This window comes from Salvelinus alpinus, chromosome 22 (genome assembly GCF_045679555.1).
Source record: "Salvelinus alpinus chromosome 22, SLU_Salpinus.1, whole genome shotgun sequence".
NCBI classification, from domain to species: domain Eukaryota; kingdom Metazoa; phylum Chordata; class Actinopteri; order Salmoniformes; family Salmonidae; genus Salvelinus; species Salvelinus alpinus.
This window is the reverse complement of record NC_092107.1, coordinates 24099554-24120821: the sequence shown is the minus strand read 5'-3', so window position 1 is coordinate 24120821 and position 21268 is coordinate 24099554. Positions and strand designations below refer to the sequence as shown.

Below are 21268 nucleotides of genomic sequence, written 5' to 3'. Positions count from 1 at the left end.
ATAACCGCAGCAATAACAAGTGCAATAACAGCAGTAACAGCAGCAATAACAACAACAGCAGTAACAGCAGCAATAACAACAGCAGTAACAGCAGCAATAACAGCAGCAGTAACAACAGCAATAACAGCAGCAATAACAGCAGCAGTAACAACAGCAATAACAGCAGCAGTAACAGCAGCAATAACAGCAGCAGTAACAGCAGCAGTAACAGCAGCAGTAACAACAGCAGTAACAACAGCAGTAACAACAGCAGTAACAGCAGCAATAACAACAGCAATAACAGCAGCAATAACAGCAGCAGTAACAGCAGCAGTAACAGCAGCAGTAACAGCAGCAATAACAGCAGCAATAACAACAGCAATAACAGCAGCAATAACAGCAGCAGTAACAACAGCAATAACAGCAGCAGTAACAACAGCAATAACAGCAGCAATAACAACAGCAATAACAGCAGCAATAACAGCAGCAGTAACAGCAGCAGTAACAGCAGCAATAACAGCAGCAGTAACAGCAGCAATAACAACAGCAATAACAGCAGCAATAACAACAGCAATAACAGCAGCAATAACAACAGCAGTAACAGCAGCAATAACAACAGCAGTAACAGCAGCAATAACAGCAGCAGTAACAACAGCAATAACAGCAGCAATAACAGCAGCAGTAACAACAGCAATAACAGCAGCAGTAACAACAGCAATAACAGCAGCAATAACAACAGCAATAACAGCAGCAATAACAGCAGCAGTAACAGCAGCAATAACAGCAGCAGTAACAGCAGCAATAACAGCAGCAATAACAACAGCAATAACAGCAGCAATAACAGCAGCAGTAACAACAGCAATAACAGCAGCAGTAACAACAGCAATAACAGCAGCAATAACAACAGCAATAACAGCAGCAATAACAGCAGCAGTAACAGCAGCAGTAACAGCAGCAATAACAGCAGCAGTAACAGCAGCAATAACAGCAGCAAAAACAACAGCAAAAACAACAGCAATAACAGCAGCAATAACAGCAGCAATAACAGCAGCAATAACAGCAGCAATAACAGCAGCAATAACAGCAGCAATAACAGCAGCAATAACAGCAGCAGTAACAGCAGCAATAACAGCAGCAGTAACAACAGCAATAACAACAGCAGTAACAGCAGCAATAACAACAGCAATAACAACAGCAATAACCGCAGCAATAACAACAGCAGTAACAGCAGCAATAACAACAGCAATAACAACAGCAATAACCGCAGCAATAACAAGTGCAATAACAGCAGTAACAGCAGCAATAACAACAACAGCAGTAACAGCAGCAATAACAACAGCAGTAACAGCAGCAATAACAGCAGCAGTAACAACAGCAATAACAGCAGCAATAACAGCAGCAATAACAGCAGCAATAACAACAGCAATAACAGCAGCAATAACAACAGCAATAACAGCAGCAGTAACAGCAGCAATAACAGCAGCAATAACAGCAGCAATAACAACAGCAATAACAGCAGCAGTAACAGCAGCAATAACAGCAGCAATAACAGCAGCAATAACAGCAGCAATAACAACAGCAATAACAGCAGCAATAACAACAGCAGTAACAGCAGCAGTAACAGCAGCAGTAACAGCAGCAGTAACAGCAGCAATAACAGCAGCAATAACAGCAGCAATAACAGCAGCAGTAACAGCAGCAATAACAGCAGCAATAACAGCAGCAATAACAACAGCAATAACAGCAGCAATAACAACAGCAATAACAGCAGCAGTAACAGCAGCAGTAACAGCAGCAGTAACAGCAGCAGTAACAGCAGCAATAACAGCAGCAATAACAGCAGCAGTAACAGCAGCAATAACAGCAGCAGTAACAGCAGCAGTAACAGCAGCAATAACAGCAGCAATAACAGCAGCAGTAACAGCAGCAATAACAGCAGCAGTAACAGCAGCAATAACAGCAGCAATAACAGCAGCAATAACAGCAGCAATAACAGCAGCAGTAACAGCAGCAGTAACAGCAGCAGTAACAGCAGCAGTAACAGCAGCAGTAACAGCAGCAATAACAACAGCAGTAACAGCAGCAGTAACAGCAGCAATAACAGCAGCAATAACAGCAGCAATAACAGCAGCAGTAACAGCAGCAGTAACAGCAGCAGTAACAGCAGCAGTAACAGCAGCAGTAACAGCAGCAGTAACAGCAGCAGTAACAGCAGCAGTAACAGCAGCAGTAACAGCAGCAGTAACAGCAGCAGTAACAGCAGCAGTAACAGCAGCAGTAACAGCAGCAGTAACAGCAGCAGTAACAACAGCAGTAACAACAGCAGTAACAGCAGCAGTAACAGCAGCAATAACAACAGCAGTAACAGCAGCAGTAACAGCAGCAGTAACAGCAGCAGTAACAGCAGCAGTAACAGCAGCAGTAACAGCAGCAATAACAGCAGCAGTAACAGCAGCAGTAACAGCAGCAGTAACAGCAGCAGTAACAGCAGCAGTAACAGCAGCAGTAACAGCAGCAGTAACAGCAGCAATAACAACAGCAGTAACAGCAGCAGTAACAGCAGCAATAACAACAGCAATAACAGCAGCAGTAACAGCAGCAGTAACAGCAGCAATAACAGCAGCAGTAACAGCAGCAGTAACAGCAGCAATAACAGCAGCAATAACAGCAGCAGTAACAGCAGCAGTAACAGCAGCAGTAACAGCAGCAGTAACAGCAGCAGTAACAGCAGCAGTAACAACAGCAGTAACAACAGCAATAACAACAGCAGTAACAACAGCAATAACAGCAGGGGCACAGCTGCTGTCTATGGAGGTAAAGGGCTTTCTGGAGGGGGGAGAGGTAGAGAGGGGAGGGAGAGAAGGGAGAGGGGGAGAAGGGGAAAGGGAGAGGGAGAGAGGGGAGGAGGAGGAGATAGAAGGGTACGATAGAGCAGAGTACAGATTCTCTTCTCTTGGTGGGCAGCCAGCAGACAAACACAAGCAGCAAGCACAATGCCCCATGGAGCCACAACATCCTCCTACAGCTCGAGGCCTGACAGCTTGTTTTGCAGAGTACATTTTATTCTAAGTTTGCTTTTCAGCTGTTTATTAAAAGGCCAGTGGAGACTGGTGGCCAGATAGGAAGTGGAGAGTGGAGTAAAGTAATCCCTCCTTCCCTTCCTCTCTCCGTCCCTTGCTCCATCCCTCCCTGATGTCTGCATGTAACTGGTGGTGGCAGCTCTGAGTGAATGAATAATGTAGCACAAAGGGGTCTGGCCACGCTGACGTCACTCTGGGAACAATCGCTGTGGTTAATATGAATTGCATGGAGATTTGCAGGGTAAAGGGAGAGCCCCTGTGAATCACTTTACACTCGGCTTCTGTACAGCAAAATTCCTCTAGCTCTGTAATCTGAATGGAAAGGTGGCATGCCACTGGTGGCAAGTCTGCCCTGGTTTTACTGTTGCCCAGTCTGGGAGAGGATGGATGCAGACTGAGGGGAGAGTTTCTCTCTTAGAAATGGGGCAGGTGTGTGTGAAGAGAGCAACATTATGCTTTCCTTGCTCCTGTACCCTTTCCACACGTTGCCTTAAGATGGTAAAGCTCCCTGGATCTGTGGAAACCACTACTGCGTTCAAACAGCAAAACAACATGTTTTGAGCTGACATCAAAAGAGTTGTGAATTGCACCCAGTGGAACAAGGTTGAATACTCATATCAGTGCAGTCAGAATGAAAGTAGATGGTCTTTACAAGCAGCCACATGCTGGTCTTACTTTTCCTTAGCTCTAGAACTCGGACAATCTCTTTTTAAAACTGTCTTGCAAAGTTTTGGCTACAGTGGCGAAGTCTTTTCTCCTCTAACTCTGGCCTGGCGGTGATATAAATGTTAACCCATGAGTTAGGGCTGACAGTTTTATGTGTATTTCTTACCATCAGCAGTCTACACTATGTACTGTTGGTCCCAAGGGGTACTGTATGACACATAATCCAATGACAGGCTCTGTTCAATAAATTAGATCTAGGTGCTATTTGCTGACATAGTTGGACTGGAGCAGGGGCTAAATATGTCCAGGCTCACACAGACAAGCAAACAGACAGAGAGAGAGTCAGAGAGAGAGAGAATGGTATAAGCACACTGTTACCCAGGTGAGAGAACAGCTAGGTGTTGGGCTGCCTCATGCCAGGAAACAACAGAATACCTCAGGAAACAACATATATACAGTTGAAGTCGGAAGTTTAAATACACTTAGGTTGGAGTAATTAAAACTCGTTTTTCAACCACTCCACTAATTTCTTGTTAACAAACTATAGTTTTGGCAAGTCGTTTAGGACATCTACTTTGTGCATGACACAAGTCATTTTTCCAACAATTGTTTACAGACAGATTATTTCACTTATAATTCACAGTATCACAATTCCAGTGGGTTTGAAGTTTACATACACTAAGTTTACTGAGCCTTTATTAAACAGCTTGGAAAATTCCAGAAAATGATGTAATGGCTTTAGAAGCTTCTGATAGGATAATTGACATCATTTGCGTCAATTGGAGGTGTACCGGTGGATGTATTTCAAGGCCTACCTTCAAACTCAGTGCCTCTTTGCTTGACATCATGGGCAAATCAAAAGAAATTAGCCAAGACCTCAGAAAGAAAATTGTAGATCTCCACAAATCTGGTTCATCGCCTGAAGGTACCACCTTCATCGGTACAAACAATAGTACGCAAGTATAAACAACATGGGACCACGCAGCCGTCATACCGTTCAGGAAGGAGACGCGTTCTGTCTCCTAGAGATGAACGTACTTTGGTGCGAAAGTGCAAATAAATCCCAGAACAATATCAAAGGACCTTGTGAAGATGCTGGAGGAAACAGGTACAAAAGTATCTATATCCACAGTAAAACGAGTCTTATATCGACATAACCTGAAAGGCTGCTCAGCAAGGAAGAAGCCACTGCTCCAAAACCGCCATAAAAGATTTTGACTATGGTTTGCAACTGCACATGGGGACAAAGATCGTACTTTTTGGAGAAACGTCCTCTGGTCTGATGAAATAAAAATAGAACTGTTTGGCCATAAGGACCATCATTATGTTTGGAGGAAAAAGGGGGAGGCTTGCAAGCCGAAGAACAACTTCCCAACCGTGAAGCACAGGGGTGGCAGCATCATGTTGTGGGGGTGCTTTGCTGCAGGAGGGACTGGTGCACTTCACAAAATAGATGGAATCATGAGGCAGGAAAAGTATATGGATATATTGAAGCAAAGTGTCAAGATATCAGTCAGGAAGTTACAGCTTGGTCGCAAATGGGTCTTCCAAATGGACAATGACCCCAAGCATACTTCCAAAGTTGTGGCAACATGGTTTAAGGAGTGGCCATCACAAAGCCCTGACCTAAATCCTATAGAATATTTGTGGGCAGAACTGAAAAAGCGTGTGTTAGAAAGAAGGCCTACAAACCTGACTCAATTACACCAGCTCTGTCAGGAGGAATGGGCCAAACTTCACCCAACTTATTGTGGGAAGCTTGTGGAAGGCTACCCGAAACGTTTGACCCAAGTTAAACAATTTAAAGGCAATGCTACCAAATACTAATTGAGTGTATGTAAACTGCTGACCAACTGGGAATGTGAATAAATAAATAAAAGCTGAAATAAATCATTCTCTCTACTATTATTCTGACATTTCACATTCTTAAAATAGTGGTGATCCTAACTGACCTAAGACAGGGAGTTTTTACTAGGATTAAATGTCAGGAATTGTGAAAAACTGAGTTTAAATGTATTTGGTAAAGGTGTATGTACAGTGGGGAGAACAAGTATTTGATACACTGCCGATTTTGCAGGTTTTCCTACTTACAAAGCATGTAGAGGTCTGTAATTTTTATCATAGGTACACTTCAACTGTGAGAGACGGAATCTAAAACAAAAATCCAGAAAATCCCATTGTATGATTTAAAGAAATTCATTTGCATGTTATTGCATGACATAAGTATTTGATACATCAGAAAAGCAGAACTTAATATTTGGTACAGAAACATTTGTTTGCAATTATAGAGATCATACGTTTCCTGTAGTTCTTGACCAGGTTTGCACACACTGCAGCAGGGATTTTGGCCCACTCCTCCATACAGACCTTCTCCAGATCCTTCAGGTTTCGGGGCTGTCGCTGGGCAATACGGACTTTCAGCTCCCTCCAAAGATTTTCTATTGGGTTCAGGTCTGGAGAAGGGCTAGGCCACTCCAGGACCTTGAGATGCTTCTTACGGAGCCACTCCTTAGTTGCCCTGGCTGTGTGTTTCGGGTCGTTGTCATGCTGGAAGACCCAGCCACGACCCATCTTCAATGCTCTTACTGAGGGAAGGAGGTTGTTGGCCAAGATCTCGCGATACATGGCCCCATCCATCCTCCCCTCAATACGGTGCAGTCGTCCTGTCCCCTTTGCAGAAAAGCATCCCCAAAGAATGATGTTTCCACCTCCATGCTTCACGGTTGGGATGGTGTTCTTGGGGTTGTACTCATCCTTCTTCTTCCTCCAAACACGGCGTGTGGAGTTTAGACCAAAAAGCTCTATTTTTGTCTCATCAGACCACATGACCTTCTCCCATTCCTCCTCTGGATCATCCAGATGGTCATTGGCAAACTTCAGACGGGCCTGGACATGCGCTGGCTTGAGCAGGGGGACCTTGCGTGCGCTGCAGGATTTTAATCCATGACGGCGTAGTGTGTTACTAATGGTTTTCTTTGAGACTGTGGTCCCAGCTCTCTTCAGGTCATTGACCAGGTCCTGCCGTGTAGTTCTGGGCTGATCCCTCACCTTCCTCATGATCATTGATGCCCCACGAGGTGAGATCTTGCATGGAGCCCCAGACCGAGGGTGATTGACCGTCATCTTGAACTTCTTCCATTTTCTAATAATTGCGCCAACAGCTGTTGCCTTACACCAAGCTGCTTGCCTATTGTCCTGTAGCCCATCCCAGGCTTGTGCAGGTCTACAATTTTATCCCTGATGTCCTTACACAGCTCTCTGGTCTTGGCCATTGTGGAGAGGTTGGAGTCTGTTTGATTGAGTGTGTGGACAGGTGTCTTTTATACAGGTAACGAGTTCAAGCAGGTGCAATTAATACAGGTAATGAGTGGAGAACAGAAAGGCTTCTTAAAGAAAAACTAACAGGTCTGTGAGAGCCGGAATTCTTACTGGTTGGTAGGTGATCAAATACTTATGTCATGCAATAAAATGCTAATTAATTACTTAAAAATCATACAATGGGATTTTCTGGATTTTTGTTTTAGATTCCGTCTCTCACAGTTGAAGTGTACCTATGATAAAAATTACAGACCTCTACATGCTTTGTAAGTAGGAAAACCTGCAAAATCGGCAGTGTATCAAATACTTGTTCTCCCCACTGTAAACATCCGACTTCAACTGTATGCAAGGAAACAACATGCATATGCCAGGAAACAACATGGATATGCCAGGAAACAACATGGATAAGTCAGGAAACAACATGGATGTGCCAGAAAACAACATGATATGCCAGGAAACAACATGGATATGACTGGAAACAACATGATATGCCAGCAAACACCATGGATGTGCCAGAAAACAACATTATATGCCAGGAAACAACATGGATATACCAGGAAACAGCATGATATACCAGGAAACAACATGGATATGCCAGGAAACAACATGGATATGCCAGGAAACAACATGGATATGCCAGGAAACAACATGGATATGCCAGGAAACAGCATGATATGCCAGGAAACAACATGATACGCCAGGAAACAACATGATATGCCAGGAAACAACATGATACGCCAGGAAACAACATGATATACCAGGAAACAACATGGATATGACAGGAAACAACATAGATATGCCAGGAAACAACATGATACGCCAGGAAACAACATGATATACCAGGAAACAATATGGATATGACAGGAAACAACATAGATATGCCAGGAAACAACATGGATATGACAGGAAACAACATAGATATGCCAGGAAACAACATGATATACCAGGAAACAATATGGATATGACAGGAAACAACATAGATATGCCAGGAAACAATATGGATATGACAGGAAACAACATGGATATGACAGGAAACAACATGGATATACCAGGAAACAATATGGATATGACAGGAAACAACATGGATATGACAGGAAACAATATGGATATGACAGGAAACAACATAGATATGCCAGGAAACAACATGATATACCAGGAAACAATATGGATATGACAGGAAACAACATGGATATGACAGGAAACAACATGGATATGACAGGAAACAACATAGATATGCCAGGAAACAATATGGATATGACAGGAAACAACATGGATATGACAGGAAACAACATGGATATGACAGGAAACAACATAGATATGCCAGGAAACAACATGATACGCCAGGAAACAACATGATATACCAGGAAACAATATGGATATGACAGGAAACAACATAGATATGCCAGGAAACAACATGGATATGACAGGAAACAACATAGATATGCCAGGAAACAACATGATATACCAGGAAACAATATGGATATGACAGGAAACAACATAGATATGCCAGGAAACAATATGGATATGACAGGAAACAACATGGATATGACAGGAAACAACATGGATATACCAGGAAACAATATGGATATGACAGGAAACAACATGGATATGACAGGAAACAACATGGATATGACAGGAAACAACATAGATATGCCAGGAAACAACATGATATACCAGGAAACAATATGGATATGACAGGAAACAACATGGATATGACAGGAAACAACATGGATATGACAGGAAACAACATAGATATGCCAGGAAACAATATGGATATGACAGGAAACAACATGGATATGACAGGAAACAACATGGATATGACAGGAAACAACATGATATACCAGGAAACAATATGGATATGACAGGAAACAACATGGATATGACAGGAAACAACATGGATATGACAGGAAACAACATAGATATGCCAGGAAACAACATGATATACCAGGAAACAATATGGATATGACAGGAAACAACATAGATATGCCAGGAAACAACATGGATATGCCAGGAAACAACATGGATATGCCAGGAAACAACATGGATATGCCAGGAAACAACATGGATATGCCAGGAAACAACATGGATATGCCAGGAAACAACATGGATATGCCAGGAAACAACATGGATATGCCAGGAAACAGCATGATATGCCAGGAAACAACATGGATATGCCAGGAAACAACATGGATATGCCAGGAAACAACATGGATATGCCAGGAAACAATATGGATATGACAGGAAACAACATAGATATGCCAGGAAACAACATGATATACCAGGAAACAATATGGATATGACAGGAAGCAACATAGATATGCCAGGAAACAACATGGATATGCCAGGAAACAACATGGATATGCCAGGAAACAACATGGATATGCCAGGAAACAACATGGATATGCCAGGAAACAACATGGATATGACAGGAAACAATATGGATATGACAGGAAACAACATGGATATGCCAGGAAACAACATGGATATGCCAGGAAACAATATGGATATGACAGGAAACAACATAGATATGCCAGGAAACAACATGATATACCAGGAAACAATATGGATATGACAGGAAACAACATGGATATGCCAGGAAACAACATGGATATGCCAGGAAACAATATGGATATGACAGGAAACAACATAGATATGCCAGGAAACAACATGATATACCAGGAAACAATATGGATATGACAGGAAACAACATAGATATGCCAGGAAACAACATGGATATGCCAGGAAACAACATGGATATGCCAGGAAACAACATGGATATGCCAGGAAACAACATGGATATGCCAGGAAACAACATGGATATGCCAGGAAACAATATGGATATGACAGGAAACAACATAGATATGCCAGGAAACAACATGATATACCAGGAAACAATATGGATATGACAGGAAACAACATAGATATGCCAGGAAACAACATGGATATGCCAGGAAACAACATGGATATGCCAGGAAACAACATGGATATGCCAGGAAACAACATGGATATGCCAGGAAACAACATGGATATGCCAGGAAACAACATGGATATGCCAGGAAACAACATGGATATGCCAGGAAACAGCATGATATGCCAGGAAACAACATGGATATGCCAGGAAACAACATGGATATGCCAGGAAACAACATGGATATGCCAGGAAACAACATGGATATGCCAGGAAACAGCATGATATGCCAGGAAACAACATGATACGCCAGGAAACAACATGATATGCCAGGAAACAGCACAGATATACCAGGAAACAACATGGATATACCAGGAAACAATATGGATATGACAGGAAACAACATAGATATTCCAAGAAACAACATGGATATGACAGGAAACAACATGGATATGACAGGAAACAACATGGATATGCCAGGAAACAACATGGATATGCCAGGAAACAATATGGATATGACAGGAAACAACATAGATATTCCAAGAAACAACATAGATATTCCAAGAAACAACATGGATATGACAGGAAACAACATGGATATGACAGGAAACAATATGGATATGACAGGAAACAACATAGATATTCCAAGAAACAACATGGATATGACAGGAAACAACATGGATATGACAGGAAACAACATGGATATTCCAAGAAACAACATAGATATTCCAAGAAACAACATAGATATTCCAAGAAACAACATAGATATTCCAAGAAACAACATGGATATGACAGGAAACAACATGGATATGACAGGAAACAATATGGATATGACAGGAAACAACATAGATATTCCAAGAAACAACATGGATATGACAGGAAACAACATGGATATGACAGGAAACAACATGGATATTCCAAGAAACAACATGGATATGACAGGAAACAACATGGATATGACAGGAAACAACATGGATATTCCAAGAAACAACATAGATATTCCAAGAAACAACATAGATATTCCAAGAAACAACATAGATATTCCAAGAAACAACATGGATATGACAGGAAACAACATGGATATGACAGGAAACAATATGGATATGACAGGAAACAACATAGATATTCCAAGAAACAACATGGATATGACAGGAAACAACATGGATATGACAGGAAACAACATGGATATTCCAAGAAACAACATGGATATGACAGGAAACAACATGGATATACCAGGAAACAACATAGATATTCCAAGAAACAACATAGATATTCCAAGAAACAACATGGGTATGCCAGGAAACAACAAAGCTGTCATCAAGGCAAAGGGTAGCTACTTGGAAGAATCTCAAATATAAAATATATTTTGATTTGTTTTACGCTTTTTTGTTTACTACATGATTCCATATGTGTTATTTCATAGTTTTGATGTCTTCACTATTATTCTACAATGTATAAAATTGTAAAAATAAAGAAAAAATCTTGAATGAGAAGGTGGGTCCAAACTTTTGACTGGTACTGTACATCCCTAACAGATAAAATAATAATATTTTGGTCCATACTGTATAGTGTATTTTTTAACCAAATATCAGTTTTAAATCAGAGTTTTCAATTACCCCTTATTTTTACCAATGAAGACTGTGTTACAATTAATACCGCAGTCTGTTACAATTAGCCCCATGAGAAATACTGGGGGGGGGGGGGGGGGGGGGTAATAGAACTGTTGTTGCTGTGTGTTATGTTAGCTAAGATATGTGCGTTGTTTGGATAAAAATATTATGAATCTACAGTACCTCAAATAATATTTTCAAAATAAGAAAAAGCCTAAAGTGTTACATTGTGCCCTGGTCTCCCCTACACATCCACTGTGTTAGTACATAATCCACTGTGTTAGTATATAAGCGACTGGTAGTACAGTGTTAGTACACCGACACCTGTGTCTGACAAGGAAGCAAACACAGAAACTGCATCAAAGCCCAAGGAGTTGCAAGGGTAGAGTACCTGTCGAAAATGAGAAAATACAACCCTCTCTCCAGAAATAACCTATACGTTTGCCTTAAGTTGGTTTTTCTAAGCCAATGCCCTTTTTGTTTCTTTGGACACACTTGTTATTTTTTGTTAGTGGTGAAGGGTTCCCCTGAGTCGCCAGGGAAACTGTGTTGCCTGACGGTCGAGGGTACAGAAAACAAGCAGTGCATTCTTCCTCTTAATGTGTTTGTACACTCACTGTGTAATTGCATACTGTACTGTGATACTGCACACAGTCCTCAATGGGAAATACATTATTTTACGTACATATGTAACAAAAATGAATACATCTTATTGGACATGCTAGACCACCAATTCAAAGACACACTATAACAAGACCCTCAGCAACAAACAAAGATTTTTAGTCAAATTGTCAGTTTGATTGACGGTAGCCGATGAAAGCTCTCCATGTGCTCTTGCTGTCTCCTGCTATTTGAGCAGGAAGGAACATGATGATGGGGATTATCAGTGATTCCTCATGTCAGTCAGTCAGGCCACCATCAGATTCCCTGCTCCTTCAGACTACCCTCATGGCTCTGTAGTCTACTGCATACAATATGGATGGCTTAAATCTCCAACACTTCCACAATGCTGCTACAGCTACATGCATACAGGGAGGGACTCAGGACAAAGATGGCAATCTTCCTTCATGTTAGGATCTTTATCAGCATGAAACATTTTTAATCTTCATTATGTCTCTGTTTGTGCTCCTGCTGCAAGCACCTCTTTGCATTTCTACTGAAGGGTGTAATCAAGCATGGAGGGAGAGAGAGAGACATAAATATTATTTACCGTGGGCTTCAGTGATGGACTGCTATTCCTAACACATGCTGCGGAAGGACTCCCGTTCATTATCAAAATCCTGGTTTTGCCCCGGCTTGTTTTGCCTCTTTCTGCTTCTCTGTGTGACTTGTCATATACAGAGACAGCATTCAAAGCATCCCTTTATTTGATCCCTCTGTGGCAGATGACACCGGTATTCAATCCTTGGATGATGGATGGAGAAAAGAGGGAAAATAAACGAGAGAGGGAGAATTTCCCCGGCTTAATTTTCTGTCCTCTCCTCAGCTCAGGCTCACACACAGATACACGCAAGCAAGGGGGGATGTCAGAGAGAGACGGTGATGTGTTTTGCTCCGTGGTCGTCCTTCTCCCCTCTCTATCTGTCCCTCCCTCTTTTTTCCTCTCTCTCTGTCTATCTCTGTCTCTGTTGCCGCGACTCGGCGGTTGTCTTAGAGGCAGACTGTGCTGTGCTGTCGTAACGGGGGAGATGGCTCTTCGCGTGTAGAGACATCTGTGAATGTGTTTATGTGGGACTAAAGTAGCCTCTTAGCCGAGGCAAAGACCCCCCTCCCCTAGTAGAGACGGTCTCGCTAATGGCATGTACCATTAAGGCTCAGAGCAGGGTGGGCTGCAGCAGAGAGAGAGAGAGAGGGAACAGGGAGGGGGATAGTGAGAGGCAGGCAGAGAAAGGAAGGAAACATGGTGAGCTGAGCGTATTCCTCATCTATTCCCACCTCACTCCTTTCTGGAAGCTTTCTCCTTTTCCTCTCATTTATTTTTACCTTTTACATGAGAGAGTCCTTGTTATGCACACTGTTTCTCTGTGAATGATCCAGCCAGTTAACCATACTGTATGTAAATCCCCCTACCACTACTGAAGGCTGTTTTATTACACAGCCCCCAACCCCATTTTCACCTTGCTACATGTATGACTTCACTTTCAGAATTCCCCATCCCCAATATATCTGTGGATTTTATTAGGGAAATGCTCAGAATTATTGCATAACAGAGCATATGTTGGACAAACCCAACATTTTGGCATAAATCAATGTATTATTTCTGGAAGAACTGTAATTGTGTCGCAAATAAAGCATACACACGACTGACTGCACAATCAAACACGTGTGCGCAGACACACAAACATATGGGCGCCAGCACCCGACTATGCACATTGGCACCATTGGATGGAAAAATATTGTGGATGCACAGTGTATTCTAAGACTCATCTCAAACGTTATAACAAGCTGTCAGTATGTACACACTAAAATCAGATTTAAAGAGCTAAGGTAATAGCAATAATTGTCAAGGATTATCCTTGTTGTCATTATTCATAACATAATTTTTCCATGAACATGTCAAGCAGTTTGTTTACAGAGAGACCCAGAAAGAAGGGAAGTGTGTGTCTGCTTCAGAGATGAGACAGCGTCTGTTGTGAAGATTAAAACCCAGCACCACCACCTCGGCTCGGCCTCCCTCCTCAGAGCAGTGTGAGCAGCCTGGCTCTCTGAGGAGCTCAACTAGGTCACCCAGCCCAGGGGTTGATACTCCTGTCAGGCCAGAGCAACACAGGGAGGCCCCTGCCCATGGTTAGTTTGGGTCTCAGACTAACATGTCAGCACCTGGAGGGGCAGGACCATAGAGACGCAGCCTACAGCGGCAAGAGCTAACAATGGCCCCAGGTATCCCTTAAAACCCTCCTCTAAGTACCCTTCAGTTCACACAGATCTACAGATCCTTGAGAGCTGACACAGTGCACGGGAAAATGGACGCTCTGGGATGAAGGATATCATAGAGAATGTGATTACAGATTAAGATTACAGTAACTCATCATCGAACAAAGTCTGGGCCAAGTTGTCACTGACATTATTTTAGGTAAGCCAACAATCACAATATTACTGAAAGGGTGGTCACTAGAAGATGTATTCGTTATAGGGAATATATGTTTTAATTATTATATGTTTATTGTTAGTGTATGGTTTAAATACACAAGATTCATTTTGAATTCATTGCCTGACATAGAAAATGGTCAAGGTTGAGAGAACAATAGGGATTCCAACCTGGATGAAGCAAACATAACCTCACAAAAGCGCCATTAATGCAATGATATTGGAGAGATTGTAAGCTCCAAGGAGCAGCAGAGAAAGCGCTCAGATAAACTAACGATTGTGTGATACATTTCACCGAGAAGCGTTATGCAGTATTTCGGGCTTGATCTCATCAGAGCTTTGGACTTGAGTCACTCCATGTTTCACATGGTGGAAGAGAACCATTTACTGACAGATGCATCTTTCAGGGATCTACTGATGTCACAGGAATGGGAAAATATTATATGAAACATAAAGGGGCTGTTTTATGTGAGAGACTCATTTTCAGTCAACATTTCAGTCAACATAAAGCAGTTGTTTGTTTGAGCGGTAATAGAGGATCCTTTGGAGCAGCTTTTGTCCTCTCTTATCCCAACTGAAATAATACATACATAAACCCAGATATTTAGAGTGATGTATTATGTGAAAATCTGAAGCAGTTTCCAATCAGACTCAAATTGAGATGGCTATATACTCTGTTTTTTGAACTATCACACATATTTCTCCGCACCAGATTTTTCTGTCTTAAACATTCAACGGATCAGTGATCCTACTTGTTGTTTATTCACAGGGCATGTATACACACACGGTGCCTCTGAGCTTTGGTACATATGAAGGTCATGTGCGAGGTAAATATATTAGTACTTCCATCTGAGTCTGATCCGCAGGTCGGCATTTATTGTAATGAATCTTGCCCTGGAGGCATCTCTGCAGAGTGGTAACTAGCTGGATTTTGTACTGGACTTATTATCGGGGCTGTTAAATCTTTCAGCGCCCATTATTGCTGTGGGGGGTGCCTTTCCACTTTTTGGAGATGTGTGAGTTCCCACAAGCCATCTGTTGTGTTTTTTTGGCCTAATGTGAGAGGGACATGAAGACATTGGAGCACCACGGGCAATACGGGTGGTGTTCACATGAGGAGGGCAGGAGCAACAGATGGAGAAGGCTCTGATATGGTGTCGCATACTTTCTGAAAGTAGTCCCGAATCCCCGGCGTCTTTGACCCATTGATTTTTAATGCTCTGACATTTTTTCCTTTGAAGAATAAGCACTCAAATAATGAACTACTGTAGAAGGCATGCATTGTAGTACACTGCTCAAAAAAATAAAGGGAACACTAAAATAACACATCCTAGATCTGAATGAATGAAATATTCTTATTAAATACTTTTTTCTTTACATAGTTGATTGTGCTGACAACAAAATCACACAAAAATGATCAATGGAAATCAAATTTATCAACCCATGGAGGTCTGGATTTGGAGTCACACTCAAAATTAAAGTGGAAAACCACACTACAGGCTGATCCAACTTTGATGTAATGTCCTTAAAACAAGTCAAAATGAGGCTCAGTAGTGTGTGTGGCCTCCACGTGCCTGTATGACCTCCCTACAACGCCTGGGCATGCTCCTGATGAGGTGGCGGATGGTCTCCTGAGGGATCTCCTCCCAGACCTGGACTAAAGCATCCGCCAACTCCTGGACAGTCTGTGGTGCAACGTGGCGTTGGTGGATGGAGCGAGACATGATGTCCCAGATGTGCTCAATTGGATTCAGGTCTGGGGAACGGGCGGGCCAGTCCATAGCATCAATGCCTTCCTCTTGCAGGAACTGCTGACACACTCCAGCCACATGAGGTCTAGCATTGTCTTGCATTAGGAGGAACCCAGGGCCAACCGCACCAGCATATGGTCTCACAAGGGGTCTGAGGATCTCATCTCGGTACCTAATGGCAGTCAGGCTACCTCTGTCGAGCACATGGAGGGCTGTGCGGCCCCCCAAAGAAATGCCACCCCACACCATGACTGACCCACCGCCAAACCGGTCATGCTGGAGGATGTTGCAGGCAGCAGAACGTTCTCCACGGCGTCTCCAGACTCTGTCACGTCTGTCACATGTGCTCGGTGTGAACCTGCTTTCATCTGTGAAGAGCACAGGGCGCCAGTGGCGAATTTGCCAATCTTGGTGTTCTCTGGGAAATGCCAAACGTCCTGCACGGTGTTGGGCTGTAAGCACAACCCCCACCTGTGGACGTCGGGCCCTCATACCACCCTCATGGAGTCTGTTTCTGACCGTTTGAGCAGACACATGCACATTTGTGGCCTGCTGGAGGTCATTTTGCAGGGCTCTGGCAGTGCTCCTCCTGCTCCTCCTTGCACAAAGGCGGAGGTAGCGGTCCTGCTGCTGGGTTGTTGCCCTCCTACGGCCTCCTCCACATCTCCTGATGTACTGGCCTGTCTCCTGGTAGCGCCTCCATGCTCTGGACACTACGCTGACAGACACAGCAAACCTTCTTGCCACAGCTCGCATTGATGTGCCATCCTGGATGAGCTGCACTACCTGAGCCACTTGTGTGGGTTGTAGACTCCGTCTCATGCTACCACTGGAGTGAAAGCACCATTCAAAAGTGACCAAAACATCAGCCAGGAAGCATAGGAACTGAGAAGTGGTCTGTGGTCACCACCTGCAGAACCACTCCTTTATTGGGGGTGTCTTGCTAATTGCCTATATTTTCCACCTGTTGTCTATTCCATTTGCACAACAGCATGTGAAATTTATTGTCAGTCAGTGTTGCTTCCTAAGTGGACAGCTTGATTTCACAGAAGTGTGATTGACTTGGAGTTACATTGTGTTGTTTAAGTGTTCCCTTTATTTTTTTGAGCAGTGTATTTTAATCAGTTTTATTCTTCATCTATCCTAGTCTTATAAAAACTCTACCAAACACCTCTATACAAAAATGTATGTTTACAATAGGCTACAAAGGTGATCTATTGAAACCAATGAGATTTGGAAGCTAAAATTTGGGTTTTCATAAGTTTGGGCTTCTGCTCAACCAGGGGCCCGCCCCTGTGAAGAGACATAGGTTATAAACTTTTCAGACACACCCCTCTCCCTCCACTATATAAGCCATTGACAAAAATATAACTTCCTGTTCCGGGTACATTAGGATGACGATCCGATGTCAGAATGGTTCAGATAATAACTACAGAACTAAGCCAACATCAGCATGGACTTTGGTTGTGAATGGTATGAACTTTGAACTCGTATTCACTACAGAAGTGATACCTCCTAGCCGTTGAGTTAGCAACAGCTGCTACAAACGCAGGTTAGGAAGGACAGTCAGAGTATCCCGTCTACTCCACAACGACGTTACCACATATCCAGTGACCACCAGAGACATTCTTCAAAGGACAGAGGACTCGGGTTGGCGATACGGTCTTCCATATACCACCAACCTACTGAAGCGCAGCTCAGAGTAAATATTTATTGCATTTTCCTTTTCTAAATGGGGGGTAATTTAGAATGCATAAGATACTGTATTTACGATAGTACAGCTTCGCCTCTGTCCCAGTCTCCCGCGCTTTCACTAAAACTCAGCCCCTTCCCTTTGTGTAACAAGCTGTCATATCTATTTCCCGCCCGCCAGGGACGTTTTCCTTTACGACGGCAATTTGTAATCAAGTTATGATTTAATTGTGTATGTGTGATTCTGTGTGATTAGTTAGATATTTAGTAAATAAATAATTAAACCCAATTTTGTATTGCTGATTCAACTTGTTAGCCAGGATTCTTGCAGATAACCAAGGATTTACAACTTTCAGATGAGACTGAATAAAATGACGATTAATGTGACTGCTATGGATGTAAAATATTACTAAATCTTTATGAGTTTATTCGGAAGATAACAGCTCTATAAATATTATTTCGTGGTGTCCCTCTCTAGTTAATGAATATTTACATGATTAGTTCAATCAGGTAATATTAATTACGGATAAATTATTTTATAGAATAGCATGTCATAGCAATTAATCTGGCATAGCCAAAGACACGACATAACCTTTATTTATACAGGTTTTTCTCATTGAGATAGCATCTCTTTTCCAAGAGAGACCTGGTCCAATAGCAGCAGGGGGAACAACGTTTCAGACAAAGCAACTTACCTACACTAACACAACATTAAACAAAACTATAAACACACATACAGTACAACAATTACATATTACGTTCGTCTTGACTAAAAAACAGCTGTCCTAAAGACAATTACACTCCTCTATGATATATACATCGATCAAGTGTTGGCCTTCCCGTGTTCCTGGACGCCTGGCCTTGGGCACTATCATTAGAAAAAGTGAATGTATTTCCAGGTGACCTCCACAGGTACTACAGGTGACTGATAAGGGGGAAGATATAATAACCCATAAAATAAATGAGTGGCCTTATGCAGGCTAAATTAGACAGAAGAGTGTGGAGGGGGGAAAGAAAGATCACCTCATTTGATAACAATGTTATGGGAAGTCTGGAAATTAAAGTTACTATAGCCTTCACCTTGAGTACAGTTATGTCATACAGTATTATACAGCTCATAGTCATCCGTTTGGGGCAAATTGTACTTGTGGCAGCTTGACTATTAGGAAATGGTTAGGGTGGTTTGACTACAGTGAAGGAGAGTCTTATATCCCATGGGAAATTAAGCCTGCTTTTATGTAGCAGTGTGGAAATGGAAAAGAAGCTGCTATGGGAAGTGTCATGGAGGATAATGATGCACACACTACCAATCTGAAGAATGTATAGAGTTTGATCAAAGATTGACTGTTATTACAGAAACAATCTTCCTCTTTTTGCTCTTTAAAAATGAAGTACCAAACTAAAGATAATTTAAGATAGAACTTAAATATATTTTAACTATCAATAAAATAATTCTGATTAATCTAAATGAAATAATATAATATCTCTCAAATGTAATGGGAGAAGCAGTTATATGTATTATTGTGAGATGGTTAGAACAGTTGATTCAAGGACTGCACATTAGTGTGATTACATCTGATTGTCAAGGTATTATGAGATCCAGTGCATTCCCAAGATAGCCTAAATCAGCCCTCTACCCCTAATTTAGAACCATATAATGAGTATCATCATTAGATACTGTATATACATCTCAAGGGCTATATTTTAGCTTCCCCATAGGACTAGTTTGTCTGCAAAGCTAGGGCTTGATGTATATTATGTCTGATGTTTGTGACTCTCCGCTGTGATCAAGCTGGGTTTCAGACATGCAGAAAATAGGTGACGTAGAATCACTGATTGTACTCTCAAACGATCAGAGATTCAATTTACGAACAGTTCTGTCTCCTTTGAAAAGAAAGGCTGTTATACATATCCAAGTGAGGTATTTGAAAACCATTCTCATCACTGGGACTATTTCCCTTCCGTTTGAATACATTCATTTGAGGGCGTTAACTTTGCCAAGATATCTACAGATGATTATTCTCGGTTGTGTTGACAGGAAGAGAGAAAAAAAAGCTCAGATTGTCAGGTTGTAGCGACGCTTCAGGGGGTGGTTTGAAGTGCCATTTATTTTCTTGAGGTTTCCATAGCATCATGGCAAAATATCATGGGATTCTTTTCTGTTACATCTGAGAATCTCTTAGCTTTACAGTACCATACTGTAAGTGTTGAACAAAACAACTTTTCCACTGGAAAGTTAATGTCTTCAACAGAAGCAGGTGTACTTGGTCTGAGTGAAGTGGCATTTTGTAACAATATCAGCTAAGATATCAGCGATAAGAGAATGCAGAGAAAATTGGATAAATGTTATTTATTCCAGGATGCATTTTCATTTTTTTAAATGTATTTAACCTTTATTTAACTAGGCAAGTCAGATAAGAACAAATTCTTATTTACAATGATCTAAATACAATGATCAAAAATCTAATAAAACATAGGACAAAACACACATTACAACAAGAAAGATAACACAACATAAAGAGAGACCTAAGACAACAACATATTATGGAAGCAACACTTGACAACACAGCATAGTATCAACACAACATGACAACAACATGGTAGCAACACAACAATGGCAACAGCACAACATGGTAGCAGCGTAAAACATGGTACAAACATTATTGGGTACAAACAACAGCACAAAGGGCAAGAAGGTAGAGACAACAATACATCCCACAAAGCAGCCACAAATGTCAGTAAGAGTGTCCATGATTGAGTCTTTAAATGAAGAGATTGAGATAAAACTTTCCAGTTTGAGTGTTTATTGCAGCTCGTTCTAGTCGGTAGCTGCAGCAAACTGAAAAAAGGAGTTACCCAGGGATGTGCGCACATACAACGGGTGTTGTATGTGGAGGATGAGGGCTGCAGTAGATATAGGGGGGAGTGAGGCCTAAGAGGGTTTTATTAATAATCATCAATCAGTGGGTCTTGCGACGGGTATACAGAGATGACCAGTTTACAGAGAAGTACAGAGTGCAGTGATGTGTCCTATAAGGAGCATTGGTGGCAAACCTGATGGCCGAATGGTAAAGAACATCTAGCCGCTCGAGATCACCCTTACCTGCCAATCTATAAAGTATGTCTCCATAATCTAGCATGGGTAGGATGGTCAATTTAATCAGGGTTAGATTGGCA

At 41.9% G+C, this 21268-nt stretch overlaps 1 protein-coding gene across 6 annotated transcripts in view; it reads right to left on the bottom strand.

Moving 5' to 3' along the window:
• The window catches only part of LOC139549294 (galactosylgalactosylxylosylprotein 3-beta-glucuronosyltransferase 1), a 115257-nt gene extending 101932 nt beyond the window's left edge, over positions 1-13325 (bottom strand). For 3 of the 6 annotated variants that reach the window (XM_071359589.1, XM_071359591.1, XM_071359588.1), the window contains exon 1: positions 12772-13323. The gene's annotated coding sequence lies outside the window, so the exon portion shown is untranslated. Of the gene's footprint in view, positions 1-12771 lie in introns of all 6 variants that reach the window. The other 3 variants (XR_011669859.1, XM_071359590.1, XM_071359592.1) reach the window with 2 other exon arrangements.
• Between the last annotated feature and the right edge of the window lie 7943 nt (positions 13326-21268).